Raw genomic sequence first — 21,175 nt, forward strand, 5'->3', positions numbered from 1 at the left:
TGAGCTCTGCCGGGCTCTGCGCTCTGCAAGTGTGCTCTGCCGGGCTCTGCAAGTGTGCTCTGCCGGGCTCTGCGCTCTGCAAGTGTGCTCTGCCGGGCTCTGTGCTCTGCAAGTGGGCTCTGCCGGGCTCTGTGCTCTGCAAGTGAGCTCTGCCGGGCTCTGCGCTCTGCAAGTGTGCTCTGCCGGGCTCTGCAAGTGTGCTCTGCCGGGCTCTGCGCTCTGCAAGTGAGCTCTGCCGGGCTCTGCGCTCTGCAAGTGTGCTCTGCCGGGCTCTGCAAGTGTGCTCTGCCGGGCTCTGCGCTCTGCAAGTGTGCTCTGCCGGGCTCTGCGCTCTGCAAGTGTGCTCTGCCGGGCTCTGCGCTCTGCAAGTGAGCTCTGCCGGGCTCTGCGCTCTGCAAGTGTGCTCTGTGCTCTGCAAGTGTGCTCTGCCGGGCTCTGCGCTCTGCAAGTGTGCTCTGACGGGCTCTGCAAGTGTGCTCTGCCGGGCTCTGCAAGTGTGCTCTGCCGGGCTCTGTGCTCTGCGCTCTGCAAGTGTGCTCTGCCGGGCTCTGCGCTCTGCAAGTGTGCTCTGCCGGGCTCTGTGCTCTGCAAGTGTGCTCTGCCGGGCTCTGCGCTCTGCAAGTGTGCTCTGCCGGGCTCTGCGCTCTGCAAGTGAGCTCTGCCGGGCTCTGCGCTCTGCAAGTGTGCTCTGTGCTCTGCAAGTGTGCTCTGCCGGGCTCTGCGCTCTGCAAGTGTGCTCTGCCGGGCTCTGCAAGTGTGCTCTGCCGGGCTCTGCAAGTGTGCTCTGCCGGGCTCTGTGCTCTGCGCTCTGCAAGTGTGCTCTGCCGGGCTCTGCGCTCTGCAAGTGTGCTCTGCCGGGCTCTGTGCTCTGCGCTCTGCAAGTGTGCTCTGCCGGGCTCTGCGCTCTGCAAGTGTGCTCTGCCGGGCTCTGGGCTCTGCAAGTGAGCTCTGCCGGGCTCTGCAAGGTGTGCTGTGTGCTCTGCAGGCCGGGCTGTGTGCTCTGCAAGGTGTGCTGTGTGCTCTGCCTCTCATTCCTGCCCGGAGTTCCCGGAATTCCTCCGCTGTCTCCTGGGAGCTCCGTCCTGTCAGAGGTCACACACTTCCCAGGCATCTCCTATGTGTTACTCTGTACTCAGCAGTAATCCCAGTATCAACATGGTACTGGTGCCTGGCACCCTGCTTGGCAGCCACAGCTGGCAGCCCTCCTGATTTTATAGGGGTTCTCCACACTTTGCTGTTGGGATGCCCACTAATGCCATGATCCTCATTGATTCTATTGCTCTGTGACCTGTGCAGAGGTCAGGAGGGAGCTGATAAGCTGTGGCCTTCTAATCCTGCCTGTAATGATATCACCTCTGTGTATAGATAAGCAGATAACTGCAGTAATGTGATCTGTACAGACCAAGAAGTGGTGCCTATTATTAGGTTTAGTGGGCAGGGCGGAAACTGCAGGATTTTATGTTTTTTGTTTAAATATAGATGACATCGAAAATTAAAAATATCACCAAAAATGAGTGATTTAAACAATAGGTTACTTTCTGATGACACATTTTCTTTAAGGTGCCACCACAGCAGTTCGGTTGGTTGATGTCTGGACTTTGGGCCATTAGAAGATCTTGATTCTTTTCTTGTTCAGCCATTCTGTTGTAGGTTTGCTAGTGTATCAGGGATCATTGTCCTGCTGACTCAGTTTCAGCCACGCTTTAGCTGTTGCTCAGATGGCCCCACATTTGGCTGTAGAATACCTTGTTATACAGAGGAGTAGAGATCCGACCGATTTATCGGTTTGGCCGATATTCCTATTTTTGCAAGTTATCGGCATCTAATCTGCCGATACCACCGATAATGCTTACACCGCTCGTGCCCGCCCGTCCGAAGTCTCTGAGTCCGCCATGTCTTTTGGCTGCCAGTGCCAACTTCGAGGGAGTACAGGAGAGACTACGCGTGTGGGCGTGCCTGCCTGGAACGTCCCCGGAGGGGACCCCGTAGGCGACGCTAGTCAATGTGACTGACGTCATTGGAGGCGAGAAAGTGGTCAGTGTGGGGCAGAGTGGAGAAACAGAGTGCCATAGTCATAGTAGATATACAGTGTGTTACCTACGACATCATATTACACACCTTATATACCTCATATACTATTATACATATACAGTGTGTTATGTATTATATATACCTCGTACTACATCATACACATTATATAGTAATTGTATTGTGTGTATAATGTATGAGCTGAGGTATATAATACATATAACACACTGTATATGTATAATAGTATGAGGTATATATAACACACTGTATATGTATAATAGTATGAGGTATATAAGGAGTCCTTATATACCTCATATTACAGTGTGTTATATATCATATACCTCGCTCATACTACATCATACACTCCTTAGAGTCCTTATATACCTGATAATAGTATACATAACATATACTGTGTGTTATATATACCTCATACTATTATACATATAGTGTGTTATATGTATTATATACCTCAGCTCATACATCATACACACATTACAATTACATACTATAATGTGTGTATGATATAGTATGAGCGAGGTATATGATATATAACACACTGTAATATGAGGTATATAAGGACTCTTTATATACCTCATACTATTATACAGTCCTGATCAAAAGTTTAAGACCACTTGAAAAATGGCAAAAAATCATATTTAGCATGGCTGGATCTTAACAAGGTTCCAAGTAGAGCTTCAACATGCAACAAGAAGAAATGGGAGTGAGACAAAACATTTTTTGAACATTCAATTTAAGGAAAACAATGAATAAACTGAAACAGGCTGTTTTTCAGCTGATCAAAAGTTTAGGACCACACCTCCAAAAAAACACTAAACCCCCCCAAAACAGAAATCCAACTTCCAAACATGAACTCAGTAATGAGTAGCTCCGCCGTTATTGTTAATCACTTCCAAAATCCGTTTCGGCATGCTTGATGCAAGCGTTTCCATGAGGTGAGTGGGAACATTTCTCCAAGTGGTGAAGACGGCCGCACGAAGGCCATCTACTGTCAGGAACTGTTGTCCATTTTTGAAAACTTCCCTTTCCATCCATCCCCAAAGGTTCTCCATTGGATTTAGATCAGGGGAACACGTAGGATGGGCCAAAAGAGTGATGTTATTCTCCTGGAAGAAGTCCCTTGTCCTGCGGGCATTGTGTACTGTAGCGTTGTCCTGTTGAAAAACCCAGTCGTTACCACACAGACGAGGGCCCTCAGTCATGAGGAATGCTCTCTGCAACATCTGGACATAGCCAGCGGCCGTTTGACAACCCTGCACTTCCTGAAGCTCCATTGTTCCACTGAAGGAAAAAGCACCCCAGACCATTATGGCGCCCCCTCCACTGTGGCGCGTAGAAAACATCTCAGGTGGGATCTGCTTGTCATGCCAGTAACGTTGGAAACCATCAGGACCATCAAGGTAAAAAAAATTCTCATCAGAGAATAAAACTTTCTTCCACCTTTGAATGTCCCATGTTTGGTGCTCTCTTGCAAAGTCCAAACGAGCAGTTCTGTGGCGTTCAAGGAGACAAGGTCTTTGAAGACGTTTTTTGTTTTTGTAGCCCTTCAGTCTCAGATGCGGTCTGATGGTTATGGGGCTGCAGTCAGCACCAGTAAGGGCCTTAATTTGGGTCGAGGATCGTCCAGTGTCTTGACGGACAGCCATTTGGATCCTCCGGCTCAGTGCTGATGAAATTTTTTGGGGTCTTCATCTTGACTTTTTTGTTCCATAACCCTCAGGATCATTTAAAAAAAGATGGCGCGCTGTGAGAGACCCTGCTTATGCAGTTCAACAACCCGACCACGTTCAAAAAGAGAGAGTTTTTTTGCCTTTGCCATCACAACGTGTTACTACCTGACAGAAAATGACAATGAATCCACATCTTTGCACAGATTTGGCCTTTTAAAGGCATGTGGTCCTAAAATTTGGATCAGCTGAAATACAGCCTGTTTCCGTTTAATCGTTATTTTCAATTAATTGAATGCTCAAAAAATGTTTTGTCTCACTCCCATTTCTTCTTGTTGCATGTTGAAGCTCTACTTGGAACCTTGTTAAGATCCAACAATGTAAAATAAGATTTTCTGCCATTTTTTAAGTGGTCTTAAACTTTTGATCAGGACTGTATATATACAGTGTGTTATATGTATTATATACCTCAGCTCATACATCATACACACATAACAATTACTATATAATGTGTGTATGATGCAGTATGAGCGAGATATATAATATATAACACACTGTATATGTGTAATATAAGGAGTGTATGATGTAGTATGAGGTTTAACACACTGTATATGTGAGGTATATACTTATATACCTCATAATATTATATATATATATACACCTCAGCTCATCATACACTCATTATATACCTCACAAGCTTTTGTTATATATATTTATTTTACTCCCCCCTCGATTCCACATATTTCTTGCACGCTGTTCCTTAGGGCTCATGCACACAACAGTATTTTGTGTTCAGTATACTGGCCGTTTTTTTAGTTCAGTAAGCGGTACATATACTGAACCATTCATTTCAATGGTTCAGCAAAAAAACAGAAGTGTCTCCGTGTGCATTCCGTTTCAGTATTTCCGTATTTCCGTACCGTCAAAAGATAGAACATGTCCTATTCTTGTCCGCAAATCACAGTGCTTGGCTCCATTCAAGTCAATGGGTCCGCAAAAAAAACGGAACACATATGGAAATGCATCCGTATGTCTTCCGTATCCGTTCCGTTTTTGCGGAACCATCTATTGAAAATGTTATGCCCAGCCCAATTTTTTCTATGTAATTACTGTATACTGTATATGGCATACGGAAAAAGGGAACGGAAAAACGGAAAGGAAACGGAAACAAAAAAAGGAACAACGGATCCGTAAAAAACAGGTAGCAGGGTCTGAATTTTCACTCTGTTCCATTAGGCAGCTCATCTGAGGGGCTCTCTGATCTTTGACCTCCTAAACATTCATTTTAGCTTAAAGGGAACCTGTCACCTGGATTTTGGGTATAGAGCTGAGGACATGGGTTGCTAGATCACCGCTAGCACATCCGCAATATCCAGTCCCCATAGCTCTGTGTGCTTTTATTGTGTATAAAAACCGATTTGTTACATATGCAAATTAACCTGAGATGAGTCATAGCTTGAAAATATATTTGTGTTTTGTACAGCTGGTCTGCACATAATCCGACATAGCAGGATACGGGACTGCTAGAACACTGCTGCGATTTTTATGTGGTAAAGCGCCAGTTGAGAATATTGCATGTATTGTTTAGAAATAGAAAACAGAAAATGGGCATGTGCGTGTGTATTCACCCCCTTTGTTAGGAAGCCCATAAAAAGCTCAGAAGTCACATGATTGGTGAAATGATGTCCACCTGTGTGCAATCTAAGTGTCACAGGATCTGTCATTACATATACACACCTTTTTTGAAAGGCCCCAGAGGCTGCAACACCTAAACAAGAGGCATCACTAACCAAACACTGCCATGAAGACCAAGGAACTCTCCAAACAAGTAAGGGACAATGTTGTTGAGAAGTACAAGTCAGGGTTAGGTTATAGAAAAAATATCTAAATCTTTGATGATCCCCAGGAGCACCATCAAATCTATTATAACCAAATGGAAAGAACATGGCACAACAGCAAACCTGCCAAGAGACGGCCACCCACCAAAACTCACGGACCGGGCAAGGAGGGCATTAATCAGAGAGGCAGCACATAGACCTAAGGTAACCCTGGAGGAGCTGCAGAGTTCCACAGCAGAGAATGGAGTATCTGTACATAGGACGACAATAAGCCGTAAGCTCCACAGAGTTGGGCTTAATGGCAGAGTGGCCAGAAGAAAGTCATTACTTTCAGCTAAAAACAAAAAGGCACGTTGTGAGTTTGCGAAAAGGCATGTGGGAGACTCCCAAAATGTATGAAGGAAGGTGCTCTGGTCTGATGAGACTAAAATAGAACTTTTCGGCCATCAAACAAAACGCTATGTCTGGCGCAAACCCAACACATCACATCACCGACTGGGAAACTGGTCAGAGTTGAGGGAAAGATGGATGGTGCTAAATACAGGGATATTCTTGTGCAAAACCTGTACCACTCTGTGTGTGATTTGAGGCTAGGACGGAGGTTCACCTTCCAGCAGGACAATGACCCCAAACACACTGCTAAAGCAACACTTGAGTGGTTTAAGGGCAAACATGTACATGTGTGGGAATGGCCTAGTCAAAGCCCAGATCTCAATCCAATAGAAGATCTGTGGTCAGTCTTAAAGATTGCTGTTCACAAGCACAAACCATCCAACTTGAAGGAGCTGGAGCAGTTTTGCAAGGAGGAATGGGCAAAAATCCCAGTGGTAAGATGTGGCAAGCTCATAGAGACTTATCCACAGCGACTTGGAGCTGTGATTGCCGCAAAAGGTGGCTCTACAAAGTATTGACTTTAGGGGGGTGAATAGTTCTGCACATTGACTTTTTCTGTTATTTTGTCCTATTTGTTGTTTGCTTTACAATAAATAAATAAAAAACATTTTCAAAGTTGTGGGCATGTTCTATAAGGCTACTTTCACACTAGCGTTCGGAGCGGATCCGTCTGATGTTTCATCAGACGGATCCGCTCCGATAATGCAGACGTTCGCATCCGTTCAGAACGGATGCGTCTGCATTAAAACTTAGAAAATTTTCTAAGTGTGAAAGTTGTCTGAGCGGATCCGTTCAGACTTTACATTGAAAGTCAATGGGGAACGGATCCGCTTGAAGATTGAGCCATATGGTGTCATCTTCAAGCGGATCCGTCCCCATTGACTTCCATTGTAAGTGTGGACGGATCCGCTCGCCTCCGCACGGCCAGGCGGACACCCGAACGCTGCAAGCAGCGTTCAGGTGTCCGCTCACTGAGCGGAGCGGAGGCTGAACGCTGGCAGGCGGATGCATTCTCAGTGGATCCGCATCCATTGAGAATGCATTGGGGCCAGACGGATGCGTTCGGGGCCGCTCGTGAGCCCCTTCAAACGGTGCGCACGAGCGGACACCCGAACGCTAGTGTGAAAGTAGCCTAAGTTAAATTATGCAAATCCTCAAACAATCCATGTTAATTCCAGGTTGTGAGGCACCAAAATACGAAAAAAGTCAAGGGGGTGAATACTTTTGCAAGGCACTGTACCCCTTTACTGAATGGGAGCCATAGAAATGTGCACATCAGAGCATCCAGAGGTCTCTATAGCTTCTCCATGCACATGGCCACCTTTCCTTCTAGTATTTGCAGCCCTCTATCCAAAAGAAGGGGGAGAAGTGTCTGTTTTTTTATTTTTTTTTTCAACTTGTCTTTATTAAAAATGTGGAGCCCCTTTCTCTGTGCAGCCTTGAGATTCTCTAGTAGTAGGCTCTATATTTTTACTCTGTTCCATCAGAATAAGTGCCTGGTCTTTGGGAAAAGGTCTAACCACTGGGACCCACATAAATCTATTGATCTACAGCTGCAGTCCAAATGAATGCTTTCAGTTGAATGCGCTACAAAAATTTGCAGTGTAGCCTAGCCCTTGTCCCTTTATCCTGTGGGTAGGGGATAAGTGTTGTTAGTGGTAAACCCTCTTTAATCCCTTGGATGCCTTTGTCAGCCATGACAGATGGAGGCGGTTCCTCTTTCATCTGGCAGACTGCAGTATGATTGCTGGGTGTTGATGGATTACTGTGGCAGCCAGGGGATCAATAAAAGTACCCTGTCATAGATAAAAGCCTACAATGAATTTAAAATCAATAAAATTTTGATTAAAATTTTTTTATTTTTTTAAAGCGTAAAGATTCGTAGATATGATACCGGCAGTCATAATAATCTGTATGGCGTGAAAAAAAGTGCTAAAACAATGGTAGAGTGCCTTTCTTCCCTTTCAGCTTTTATTATGCTGCGAGGTACAGTACATTGGCATTGGGTTGCTGCGATCTTTGGTTGCTCGATGTGTGTCGCAGGTAAAGTCGCTGTGTAGCCCCAGCCTGATGCTGATGGCTGCAGTTCAATCACTGCTGTGAAGAAGTAATTCTCTTTACTTAATACAAATCAGAATGAAATCCCCAGAGTGGAATATGTAAAGTAAGAGGCGTGGTAGAGATAATTGGGTCTGCAAACCATTAAACATAATTATAAAATTGCCAAACACGATAATCATTAACTCCACTTTATTGAACTGTTCTAATTTTAAAGTCTAATTTTAATCATTTTAATAATCTCATAATTATGATTGCTGTCAGTATTATCATCACAGGTTTCATGTATATATAGAATCTGATGATCCAGTGCACTGACGCTTCCAGTTAGATTACATTTTTGGTTACACTGCGCCATTCTCTCAGGACGAATCCTTTGTACGCAGTTTGTCTCATTGAAGTGAATGTACCCATCACATTGTACTGTACGACTGAATACTGTCAGATGCATACCCCCTAGGGGTGGGCGATATGGCCTAAAATCTATATTGCGATATAATTTTAAGCATGTGCGATATATTCTATATTTCGGGGGGGGGGGGGGTAAACTTTTTATTTTTTTTTTCACTTTTTATTTAATAACTATTAGCCTCCTTAGGGGCTAGAACCCTTGTCCTATTCACCATAATAGAGCTCACAGCAGCAGGGAGCCGACTATGGCAGCCAGGGCTTCGGTAGCATCCTGGCTGCCATGGTAACCGATCGGAGCCCCGTGATTACACTGCTGGGGCTCCAATCAGAAGCTGCCATCCTGGTGCCGTTGCCACCAATGATTTAATCGTGTGGAGGAATCGGGGGGGGGCGCAATTAATATAATACTTCAAAGAGGGGGAGTAGAGTAGGGGGGGCTGTAGCCACTGCGCCACCAATGAATATAGTGAATATGCCCGAATACAAACGTAGCCTGCATGTGCCGGCCATATCCCATACCTGGCCTCTATTACTGCAGGACCTGAGGGTTTAATTGCGGCAGATCACAGTGCGCAGTAATAGAGGCCGGGTATGGGATATGGCCGGCACATGCAGGCTACGTTTGTATTCAGTCCCTCCCCTCCTCCTCCTCTCTGTTCTCATTGGTGGTCAGCGGCCACAGTCCCTCCCCTCCTCCTCCTACTCTGTTCTCATTGGTGGTCAGCGGCAGCCGCTCAGGAGAACATGCTGAGTGCCGAGAGCGGCGCATGCCATGTTCTACTGCGATCTGGCGATATAAACAAAATCTCTATCGTTGGCCAGATTTATATCGTTTATATCGCATATCGTCTATATCGCCCACCCCTAATACCCCCCATGGAAAAGATATTTACTCAGTGTGAACTCAACCTAAATGAGACAACTGATCTGGGGGTACATCTGATCCTCAGTGGGTACCACTAATTTCTTAGGTCATCTATCAGGGAACGGTCTATGTGATAACAGGTTATCTCTCATTATAACACAAGCAAGGATTCTGCTAATTGTAATCAATCAATTCAAGAAAAGGCTGAGCACCTGTAGACCGTTATTGGTGTAAGGGTATGTAAGGGCAGATATGCTGCAGGTTTTCCATCTAGCTTTTGCGTATTTCCCAAAGAATAGAAAGAATCCACATAGAAACGGACACGTAGTGCAGCTTTTAAACCCGCAACATGTCAATTTATGCTGCAGATTTTCATTGTGGATTCCACCCTTTGTAATGCAGGGAGTAAAATCGGAGAAAATCCAAATGTAACTTGTGCGGCTTTTCACGTCGTTTTGTTGTAACTTCTCAGACCTGACAAAGCAGGTGACAAAGCAGAATAAATGTTAATCATTTACACAGTATACAGCTCTGGACACTCAGTTTTAGGCCTCTTTTACACGAACATTGTGCAGCCGTTCCATGCGTTGGGGACTGCAATTTGCGGTGCCCAATGCACAAGCAACTTCTGTGCGGCAGCCGGGACGGATCGAGACCCATTCAACTTAAATAAGTCTGTGATCCGTCCGCACCGCAAAAAAATAGAACAAATTCTATTTTTTTGCGGTGCGGAGGCACTGACAGAAACACCACGGAAGTGCTTTCGTGGTGTTCCGATCCGTGCTGGAGTTCTGCATCTCCGTGATTGTGGACCACGGGCACACAACATTTGTGTGCAAGAGGCCTTAGTGTTTTATTCTGAATTTATTGTGGCTCTTAGGTATCTGGCAGGTGAGAATATCACAGCCACTGGTCGAGGCAGGTCACCTTACATTTCCTGGGTTGAGTGGGGTCTGGAAGTAGAGATCGGAGGGGGACCTGGCAAGTGTCTTGTGCAAATAGTACAATTTAGTATAATTGTGTAACATTCTTTCCCGTAGGGAGACATTGAGGTTGTTTTATGGTACTCCAGCATGTGACTGCATGTCGCCATGTAGCCCTAGCCTTAACCACTTCAGCCCCCAGTGCTTAAACACCCTGAAAGACCAGGCCACTTTTTACACTTCTGACCTACACTACTTTCACCGTTTATTGCTCGGTCATGCAACTTACCACCCAAATGAATTTTACCTCCTTTTCTTCTCACTAATAGAGCTTTCATTTGGTGGTATTTCATTGCTGCTGACATTTTTACTTTTTTTGTTATTAATCGAAATTTAACGATTTTTTTGCAAAAAAATGACATTTTTCACTTTCAGTTGTAAAATTTTGCAAAAAAAACGAGATCCATATAGAAATTTTGCTCTAAATTTATAGTTCTACATGTCTTTGATAAAAAAAAAATGTTTGGGTAAAAAAAAAATGGTTTGGGTAAAAGTTATAGCGTTTACAAACTATGGTACAAAAATGTGAATTTCCGCTTTTTGAAGCAGCTCTGACTTTCTGAGCACCTGTCATGTTTCCTGAGGTTCTACAATGGCCAGACAGTACAAACACCCCACAAATGACCCCATTTCGGAAAGTACACACCCTAAGGTATTCGCTGATGGGCATAGTGAGTTCATCGAACTTTTTATTTTTTGTCACAAGTTAGCGGAAAATGATGATTTTTTTTTTTTTTTTTTTCTTACAAAGTCTCATATTCCACTAACTTGTGACAAAAAATAAAAACTTCTATGAACTCACTATGCCCATCACGAAATACCTTGGGGTCTCTTCTTTCCAAAATGGGGTCACTTGTGGGGTAGTTATACTGCCCTGGCATTCTAGGGGCCCAAATGTGTGGTAAGGAGTTTGAAATCAAATTCTGAAAAAAATGACCTGTCAAATCCGAAAGGTGCTCTTTGGAATATGGGCCCCTTTGCCCACCTAGGCTGCAAAAAAGTGTCACACATCTGGTATCTCCGTACTCAGGAGAAGGTGGGGAATGTGTTTTGGGGTGTCATTTTACATATACCCATGCTGGGTGAGAGAAATATCTTGGCAAAAGACAACTTTTCCCATTTTTTTATACAAAGTTGGCATTTGACCAAGATATTTATCTCACCCAGCATGGGTATATATAAAATGACACCCCAAAACACATTCCCCACCTTCTCCTGAGTACGGAGATACCAGATGTGTGACACTTTTTTGCAGCCTAGGTGGGCAAAGGGGCCCATATTCCAAAGAGCACCTTTCGGATTTGACAGGTCATTTTTTTCAGAATTTGATTTCAAACTCCTTACCACACATTTGGGCCCCTAGAATGACAGGGCAGTATAACTACCCCACAAGTGACCCCATTTTGGAAAGAAGACACCCCAAGGTATTCCGTGAGGGGCATGGCGAGTTCCTAGAATTTTTTATTTTTTGTCACAAGTTAGTGGAAAATGATGATTTTTTTTTTTTTTTTTTTTTTCATACAAAGTCTCATATTCCACTAACTTGTGACAAAAAATAAAAACTTCCATGAACTCACTATGCCCATCAGCGAATACCTTGGGGTCTCTTCTTTCCAAAATGGGGTCACTTGTGGGGTAGTTATACTGCCCTGGCATTCTAGGGGCCCAAATGTGTGTTAAGGAGTTTGAAATCAAATTCAGTAAAAAATGACCTATGAAATCCAAAAGGTGCTCTTTGGAATGTGGGCCCCTTTGCCCACCTAGGCTGCAAAAAAGTGTCACACATCTGGTATCCCCGTACTCAGGAGAAGTTGAGGAATGTGTTTTAGGGTGTCTTTTTACATATACCCATGCTGGGTGAGATAAATATCTTGGTCAAATGCCAACTTTGTATAAAAAAATGGGAAAAGTTGTCTTTTGCCAAGATATTTCTCTCACCCAGCATGGGTATATGTAAAATGACACCCCAAAACACATTCCCCACCTTCTCCTGAGTACGGAGATACCAGATGTGTGACACTTTTTTGCAGCCTAGGTGGGCAAAGGGGCCCATATTCCAAAGAGCACCTTTCGGATTTGACAGGTCATTTTTTTCAGAATTTGATTTCAAACTCCTTACCACACATTTGGGCCCCTAGAATGCCAGGGCAGTATAACTACCCCACAAGTGACCCCATTTTGGAAAGAAGAGACCCCAAGGTATTCGCTGATGGGCATAGTGAGTTCATGGAAATTTTTATTTTTTGTCACAAGTTAGTGGAATATGAGACTTTGTATGAAAAAAAAAAAAATCATCATTTTCCACTAACTTGTGACAAAAAATAAAAAATTCTAGGAACTTGCCATGCCCCTCACGGAATACCTTGGGGTGTCTTCTTTCCAAAATGGGGTCACTTGTGGGGTAGTTATACTGCCCTGGCATTTTCCAGGGGCCCTAATGTCTGGTAAGTAGGTAAATGACCTGCCCAAATGTGTGGTAAGGAGTTTGAAATCAAATTCTGAAAAAAATGACCTGTCAAATCCGAAAGGTGCTCTTTGGAATATGGGCCCCTTTGCCCACCTAGGCTGCAAAAAAGTGTCACACATCTGGTATCTCCGTACTCAGGAGAAGGTGGGGAATGTGTTTTGGGGTGTCATTTTACATATACCCATGCTGGGTGAGAGAAATATCTTGGCAAAAGACAACTTTTCCCATTTTTTTTATACAAAGTTGGCATTTGACCAAGATATTTATCTCACCCAGCATGGGTATATGTAAAATGACACCCCAAAACATATTCCCCAACTTCTGCTGAATACGGAGATACCACATGTGTGACACTTTTTTGCAGCCTAGGTGGGCAAAGGTGCCCAAATTCCTTTTAGGAGGGCATTTTTAGACATTTGGATACCAGACTTCTTCTCACGCTTTGGGGCCCCTAAAATGCCAGGGCAGTATAAATACCCCACATGTGACCCCATTTTGGAAAGAAGACACCCCAAGGTATTCAATGAGGGGCATGGCGAGTTCATTGAAAAAAAAAAATTTTGGCACAAGTTAGCGGAAATAGATTTTTTTGATTTTGTTCTCACAAAGTCTCCCTTTCCGCTAACTTGGGACAAAAATTTCAATCTTTCATGGACTCAATATGCCCCTCAGCGAATACCTTGGGGTATCTTCTTTCCAAAATGGTGTTATTTGTGGGGTGTTTGTACTGCCCTGGCATTTGAGGGTCTCCGCAATCATTACATGTATGCCCAGCATTAGGAGTTTCTGCTATTCTCCTTATATTGAGCATACGGGTAATGAGATTTTTTTTTTCCGTTCAGCCTCTGGGCTGAAAGAAAAAAATGAACGGCACAGATTTCTTCATTCGCATCGATCAATGTGGATGAAAAAATCTCTGCCAAAAAAAGAAAAAGGAGGGGAAAGGCGTCTGCCAGGACATAGGAGCTCCGCCCAACATCCATACCCACTTCAGCTCGTATGCCCTGGCAAACCAGATTTCTCCATTCACATCAATCGATGTGGATGAATAAATCATTGCCGGGATTTTTTTTTTTATATATACAAAGTGTTTGCCAAAGTATATGAACACCGCCACCTCCTCAGCTCATATGCCTCGGCAAACTTATCTTTTACTGCAGAGGAGAAATCTCGTCTTGCAGCGCCGCATACACCGACTTGCGTGTAATCTGACAGCAGCGCAATGCTTCTGTCCGAATGCACATCAGTGCTGCAGCTAGTCGATCGGTTGGTCCACCTGAAAGGTAAAAAAAACAAAACAAAAAAGAAAAAACCAGGCCGCAAAGCAATAACTTTATTAACTGTTGAACAGAACATAGAAACTTTTTTTAAACTTTTTTAACTGAACATTTAACTTTTTTACTTACCGGTATTTTTTTTTTTGTTTAGTTTTTTTTACCTTTTATAGAACAAACCTCTCCTTCCCCATGGGACAATGTGCAAAGCGCAAATCGCCCAAAGATGTGGCGAAGTACGTTATGCACTTTATCCCAGGTGAAAGGAGAGGTTTGCAGCAGCTGTGAGTGAATGGGCCCTAATAGCCCTGTGTGCCTGTCCTGTGAGATGTGATCCCTATGCTAGGTGTACCTGTGTGTGGTACTTCCGGAAACACTCTCCATAGCATAGGGCAGGGTGGTCAGCACAGTCAGGACAGAAATAGCGGGTGTCACGCCTTATTCCACTCCTGCTACAGACACGACATCTTTTTCGGGGTGACGGTTGGGTTGAGGTACCAGGAACGACACTGGGGAAATGTCGCTCGTGTAGACGGCTAACTACACTGGTGGATGGGGCCACGGAACCTCCTGGGTAAAGGAGGTTCTCGATGATCTCTTCCTGGAATTTGAGGAAGGATCCTGTTCTCCCAGCCTTACTGTAGAGAACAAAACTATTGTAGAGCGCCAATTGAATTAAATATACAGACACCTTCTTATACCAGCGTCTGGTTCTGCGGGAAACTAAATACGGAGACAACATCTGGTCATTGAAGTCCACCCCTCCCATGAGCGCATTATAGTCGTGGACACAGAGGGGCTTTTCAATGACACGGGTTGCTCGCTCAATTTGGATTGTCGTGTCTGCGTGAATGGAGGAGAGCATGTAAACGTCACGCTTGTCTCTCCATTTCACCGCGAGCAGTTCTTCGTTACACAAGGCAGCCCTCTGCCCCCTTGCAAGACGGGTGGTTACAAGCCGTTGGGGGAAGCCCACGCGACTAGTTCGCGCGGTGCCACAGGCGCAAATCCGTTCTATAAACAAATGCCTAAAGAGGGCCACACTTGTGTAGAAATTGTCCACATAAAGATGGTACCCCTTGCCGAATAAGGGTGACACCAAGTCCCAGACTGTCTTCCCACTGCTCCCCAGGTAGTCAGGGCAACCGACCGGCTCCAGGGTCTGATCTTTTCCCTCATAGATCCGAAATTTGTGGGTATAGCCTGTGGCCCTTTCACAGAGCTTATACAATTTGACCCCATACCGGGCACGCTTGCTTGGGATGTATTGTTTGAAGCCAAGGCGCCCGGTAAAATGTATTAGGGACTCGTCTACGCAGATGTTTTGCTCAGGGGTATACAAATCTGCAAATTTCTGGTTGAAATGGTCTATGAGGGGCCGAATTTTGTGGAGCCGGTCAAAAGCAGGGTGGCCTCTGGGACGGGAGGTGGTATTGTCGCTAAAATGCAGAAAACGTAGGATGGTCTCAAATCGTGTCCTGGACATAGCAGCAGAGAACATGGGCATGTGATGAATTGGGTGCGTTGACCAATATGACCGCAATTCATGCTTTTTTGTCAGGCCCATGTTGAGGAGAAGGCCCAAAAAAATTTTAAGTTCGGAAACTTGGACTGGTTTCCACCGGAAAGGCTGGGCATAATAGCTTCCCGGGTTAGCGGTTATAAATTGTGTGGCATATTGGTTGGTCTCTGCCACGACTAAGTCCAAGAGCTCCGCAGTCAAGAACAGCTCAAAAAATCCCAGGGCCGAACCGATTTGAGCCGTCTCAACCCGAACTCCAGACTGGGCGGTGAAAGGGGGAACTACTGGTGCGGCTGAAGTTGGTGACTGCCAATCAGGATTTGCCAGCACCTCAGGGACTCTAGGGGCTCTACGGGCCTGTCTTTGCGGTGGCTGCGACGGGGTAACTATTGCACGTGCCACCGTACCAGCTTCAACTGCCCTTCTGGTGCTCGCTACTTCACCATGTTGTACGGCAGTGCTGGTACTAGGTCCAGGAAGGGCTGCTTCTGGTGTATGCCTCACCACGTGATCCGGCAGCGACAGCCCCACTCTGCTGCTCTTGAAGCGGATCCTGCGTAACCTGTGGTCTAGCGACATGGGGCCGGGTACGCCTGGTGCTGCCAGGGACCTCCACCTCCTCGTCCGAACTTTGGGTCAGAGAGCCACTGCTTTCCACAGGTTCATATTCTGACCCGCTAGATTCGTCAGATGAGGGTTCCCACTCCTCATCCGACTGGGTCAGAATCCTGTAGGCCTCTTCAGAAGAATACCCCCTGTTTGACATTTTGGACTACTAAATTTAGGGGTATTCCCTGAGACTACCCAAGAAAAAAAGCAAACCTGTCTTACAAAGGGGAGGCTAGCGAAGTACCGGAGGCTGCTGCGGTTGATAAAAAATATCAAAACTGATTTTTTTATCGCCGCAGTGCGTGTAAAATGAATGTGCAGTGATCAAAAAATAATAATTTTTTGTCACTGCGGTGGGGCGGGCGTGGGTGAACGCACGTGTGGGCGACCGATCAGGCCTGATCGGGCAAACACTGCGTTTTGGGTGGAGGGCAAACTAAAGTGACACTAATACTATTATAGATCTGACCGTGATCAGTTTTGATCACTTACAGATACTATAAAAGTACAAATGCTGATTAGCGATACGCTAAACAGCGAATAAAAGTGATTGCGGTGCGGTGGGGTGGGCGCTAACTGACGCTAACTACCTAACCAAGGGGCCTAAACTATCCCTAAAACCTAACAGCCAATACCAGTGAAAAAAAAAAAGTGACAGTTTACACTGATCACTTTTTTTCCTTTCACTAGTGATTGACAGGGGCGATCAAAGGGGTGATCAAAGGGTTAATTGGGGTGCAGGTGGGTGATCTGGGGCTAAGGTGTAGTGTTGGTGCTACTCACAGTTCAGTCTGCTCCTGTGCTGGATCCAACCGACGAAAAGGACCAGCACAGGAGCAGACAAGCCATATAACAGATCATATTTACTAATATGATCTGTTATATGACTTTGGATTGGATTTTTTGAAAATCGCCAGCCTGCCAGCCAATGATCGTTGCTGGCAGGCTGGTGACGAAATACTTCTTTTAATTTTGCCGGCCCGCGATGCGCATGCGCGGGCCGGCTTGGAGCGAAATCTCGCGTCTCGCGAGATGACGCGTATATGCGTGACTCTGCGCAGCGCTGCCACCTCCGGAACGCAATCCTGCGTTAGGCGGTCCGGAGGTGGTTAAAGAGGACCTGTCACCGCTCCTGACATGCCGGTTTTATTAGCTAAATGCATTCCCCATGTAATAGCAATTCTGGAACATCTATTCTTATGGCTCTATGTTGTACTATTCCTTTATTATTTCTACTAGAAGTTATGAATGAATTGCTATTAGCCTTCAGTAAGGGTTCAGAGGGATGGTAACCAGTTGGGGGGGTGTACCTGCACAGTCTGACAATGGCAGCACTGATAGAGTGAGTCTGTGCAGGTACACACCCCAACTGGTTACCTCCCCTCTGTACCCTTGCTGAAGGTTAATAGCAATTCATTCATTTATCTTCTAGAAGGAATAATAAAGGAATGGAACATCATAGAGCCATGAGAATAGATGCTCCAGAAGTGTTATTACATGGGGAATGCATGAAGCTATTAAACCGGGCATCTCAGGTGTGGTGAGGTCCTCTTTAAAAACCTTTTCCAGAGTAAACAATGACCAATCCTTAGGGCAGGTCATCAGTGTTTCATCAGGGAGATCTTCTTCATTCATCAGAATCAGAATTTGCACACATTTCCGTTTTTCACCGACGTGTGCTGTCCGCATCTGTATGTCCATTTAGCAAAAGAAAAAAAAAGTGTCCTAATCTTGTCTGCAAATGCGGACCACAGACTCATTGAAGTCAACGGGGCCACAAAAAAAAAACAACTGATGCAACACAGACAGAAAAATACGTACTGTTGTTTCCACGGTTAAGAATAGAATCCAAGGTTCCTTTTACCCCCTCCTTCAGAAGCAACTGTAGTGCAGGCTACATTCAGACAGCCCAGTGCTGGTATCCTTTTACCATCTTGAGCTTTTACTACCTTGTGTAAAAGCAACACATGTCAGGCTGTTTTCTTTTCTTTTGAAATCTTTTTTTTTTTTTAAAAGATCAAAGCAAGAGTTTGTGTGTATGTGTGTGTGTGTATATATATGTATATATATATATATATATATCATTAGTTATACAATGATTAAACCTCTATGTCAATATATGATCGGTATTCATAGTGCCTGGATGTCAATGTACAGAAGTGAAAAAAGACATCGATGGAACTGTACTCGTGAGAATAAAGAACAATATGAACAAGTAATTAATAAACTGGGAGGGCGAGGTAAGGTGGGAGGGGGCGAGTCGGCCTATAAGCAGAGAGAGGATGAGGGGCTACAGCAGGCCGGGAGTAGAGTTGAGATGTGGCATATTTAAGCTAATTCATCATTAGGCCCTCCCTGTGCAGCCACTCCTCAAAAAGTGAACCAAGGAGACCAAATTTTGCTAAATTTGGCGTAATTTATAAATAAAGGGTGTGTCCTTCCTGATTGCTTTTGGTGCTACTAGAAACAAATATATAAAGTACTTTATAGTGGTGATGGGGATAGGTTGACTATTGGGAAGTGAAAAGAGGATGTGACCACTGAAAAAATAGTTGGGACTTCTATGACTACTGGGGAATGGTGGTCTGCCATGTAGACTGGAAAGAGGCCTTTACTACAAGAGGGGGACACTGTTGTAACTACTTAGGAGAGTTATATCTGGGAAGGGGAGACCTTCTAGTGACTTAACCATAATGTCAGTACTGACCCAGCCCAACAGTGTGTCATCAAGTGGCTCCTAACGTTATGGTCCAGGCCTGATAACAGATTCACAGAAATAACAGGTCTGTGGCTAATTCTTTTTCTCAGAAGATATAATGATGGTGGAGGGAACAGTTTGGTTGTAGCGTCCAATAATATTAATTGTATATTATTTGATGGAGAATGCATTCTTTGAGGACATAAGACACAGTCTGATATGTCTGGCCTACCAGTCTTTTTTACAGTGTTGGAGTACAAAAACACAGGAGATTAACTAAGGTCAGTCTTGTGTTTGGTGGCACTAGTTGTGATGTCTCCACATTAGACAGAAAAACATTTCTCAGGTATAGATACAAGGCAGGTGCTCAACTTTTCCATCAGTTCTGTTATGTTCAGGCAAAATAGTACTGGCCAGACATAAATAGTAGATGTGAACACTACCATATCTACTAACATGAGGAGTTAAGAGCTTTCTTCTGTTTTGAGTTTGTAGGCCCGGGAGACCAATAGTGTGTAATTACTTCTCATAATATCCTGTGTTTATGGATTCACATGAATGGGTAGATCTAAAACAAACCAACCTTGAACAGAAAACAGCCTGGCACCGTTTTACCACTCCTCACTCCAATTATGAAAATGAGGAGATGGAAGAACTCACACAGAGAGCCATTTCTCCTCATGGCTGGAGACTGGCTCGTAGACTTTCTGTTGACCCCACCTTGTACAGCGAGGAGAGACAGTGTTCTATCTGAGCACTTCTCTCCTCGTTTTAGCAGTCATGGGGGCCTTAGCACACTGATCAAGACATTTTAATGTCCTCTGTCTTTGCACTGTATTTGCTTCTCTATTTGCCCAGTGCAGGTTACCTATCCTGTCCGGTTGCTGGTCATCATTATCAGTGTAGGTTCACATCTGAGGCAGGTAAATCTGGTAGCCTGTTCCGGCAGAGGAACAGACTACCGGAGTTACCGTATCCAGCATAGCCGTAATGGGATCTGGTGGGACAGATGCAGCTGGCATTTATACCGGAAACCTTCCGGATTCCCGTTATATCCCATTATAGTGCATGGGGATCAGGTGGTTTGCAGCAGTATCGGGCTATGCTGGATACAGTAACTGCCTCTGTAGGAACAGACTGCCAGGTGTGAACCTATCCTTACTAAAGACATTTTACTTTTGAAAATCATTGACACGTTTTCCACTATTATTTAATTTAGCCAATCATTATACAGTATGTTGGACAGATATAAGGCTTTATACTTGTGAAAAATTTAACCTACGTGACCGTGACAATCTACTAGCTTTACAAGACATAATGATTGGAATTTTAGAGTTTATAGATTTCTGCAAAATGCAGGCTTGAATAAGTAACTTTAGGCAATTCATACATTGGTTCTGTGAGTATGGTGTGTAAGAACCATGTTCAAGTATCTGAAATGAAGGAGTTATGTGCACCACGCTAGGATCTCAACTGTAATGAGTGCTATTCAGACATGCGTTGGTTCTTCTCCATCAACTTTCCATTGCTCTGTGATATCCAGAATAATGAAGTGTGCTGAAAGAGAGTAGACAAACAGAAAATTATCAGACCAGTCGTAAGTCAATAGGATAAAGAATTGATCATCAAATCCTTGGCACGTGTGAACAGAGCCTACAGCCAGCCATACACTTGAGCTTCGACTATTTCTCCTGACCTATGATCGATGTGCATGTTTTAGTCAATGGAGTGACTAATCTTAGAAGCGACAGCGACTTGTCTTAGAAGCAAAGGATCCGCATGTAAAATCCAACATGGTCAATTTTTTTCCTATCAATGTCTGCATCAGCAGTGGAAGAGTCATTCCACAGAAGATTGTCAGCTGATCCTGCCAGGATTGTCAGATTTGGCTGATTTGTATCTCAGGTACATGGTCAGCTCAATGGTTGCCCATGGAGAAAGTAGTGTGAATTTCTGCATGAACTGACTTTTATACTTTCTTTGTTATTTCTGGATTTTATTTCTGCTTGTAATGAAAACCATGGGTGCCATAATTAGGCTTGTTCCTACATGTTAGAAGAGGAGCTGGTTGCATATTTCTTAGACTAGTTTCACATCTGCGGCAGGGGCTCTGGCAGAAGCTTCCACACATTACAGCACAAAAAGACAAAATACCGCTGCATGGGGCAGTATTTTAAATGCAGACACCCGACGGCAGTCATGAGAATAAAGAACAATGTGAACAAGTAATTAATAAACTGGGCGAAGGAAGTAAGGAAAGAACAGGAAGGTGGGACGGCGCTAACGGACTTATGAGCAGATAGAGGGCGAGGAACTAGAGCGGGTTGGGAGTATCGTATAGAAA

General features: G+C 44.5%; 1 protein-coding gene across 5 annotated transcripts in view; it reads left to right on the top strand.

Moving 5' to 3' along the window:
• CAST (calpastatin) overlaps positions 1-21,175 on the top strand; it is a 205,614-nt gene that overhangs the window by 25,247 nt on the left and 159,192 nt on the right. The window lies entirely within an intron of this gene.

The sequence above is a fragment of the Bufo bufo genome, chromosome 2, assembly GCF_905171765.1.
Source record: "Bufo bufo chromosome 2, aBufBuf1.1, whole genome shotgun sequence".
NCBI classification, from domain to species: Eukaryota; Metazoa; Chordata; class Amphibia; order Anura; family Bufonidae; genus Bufo; species Bufo bufo.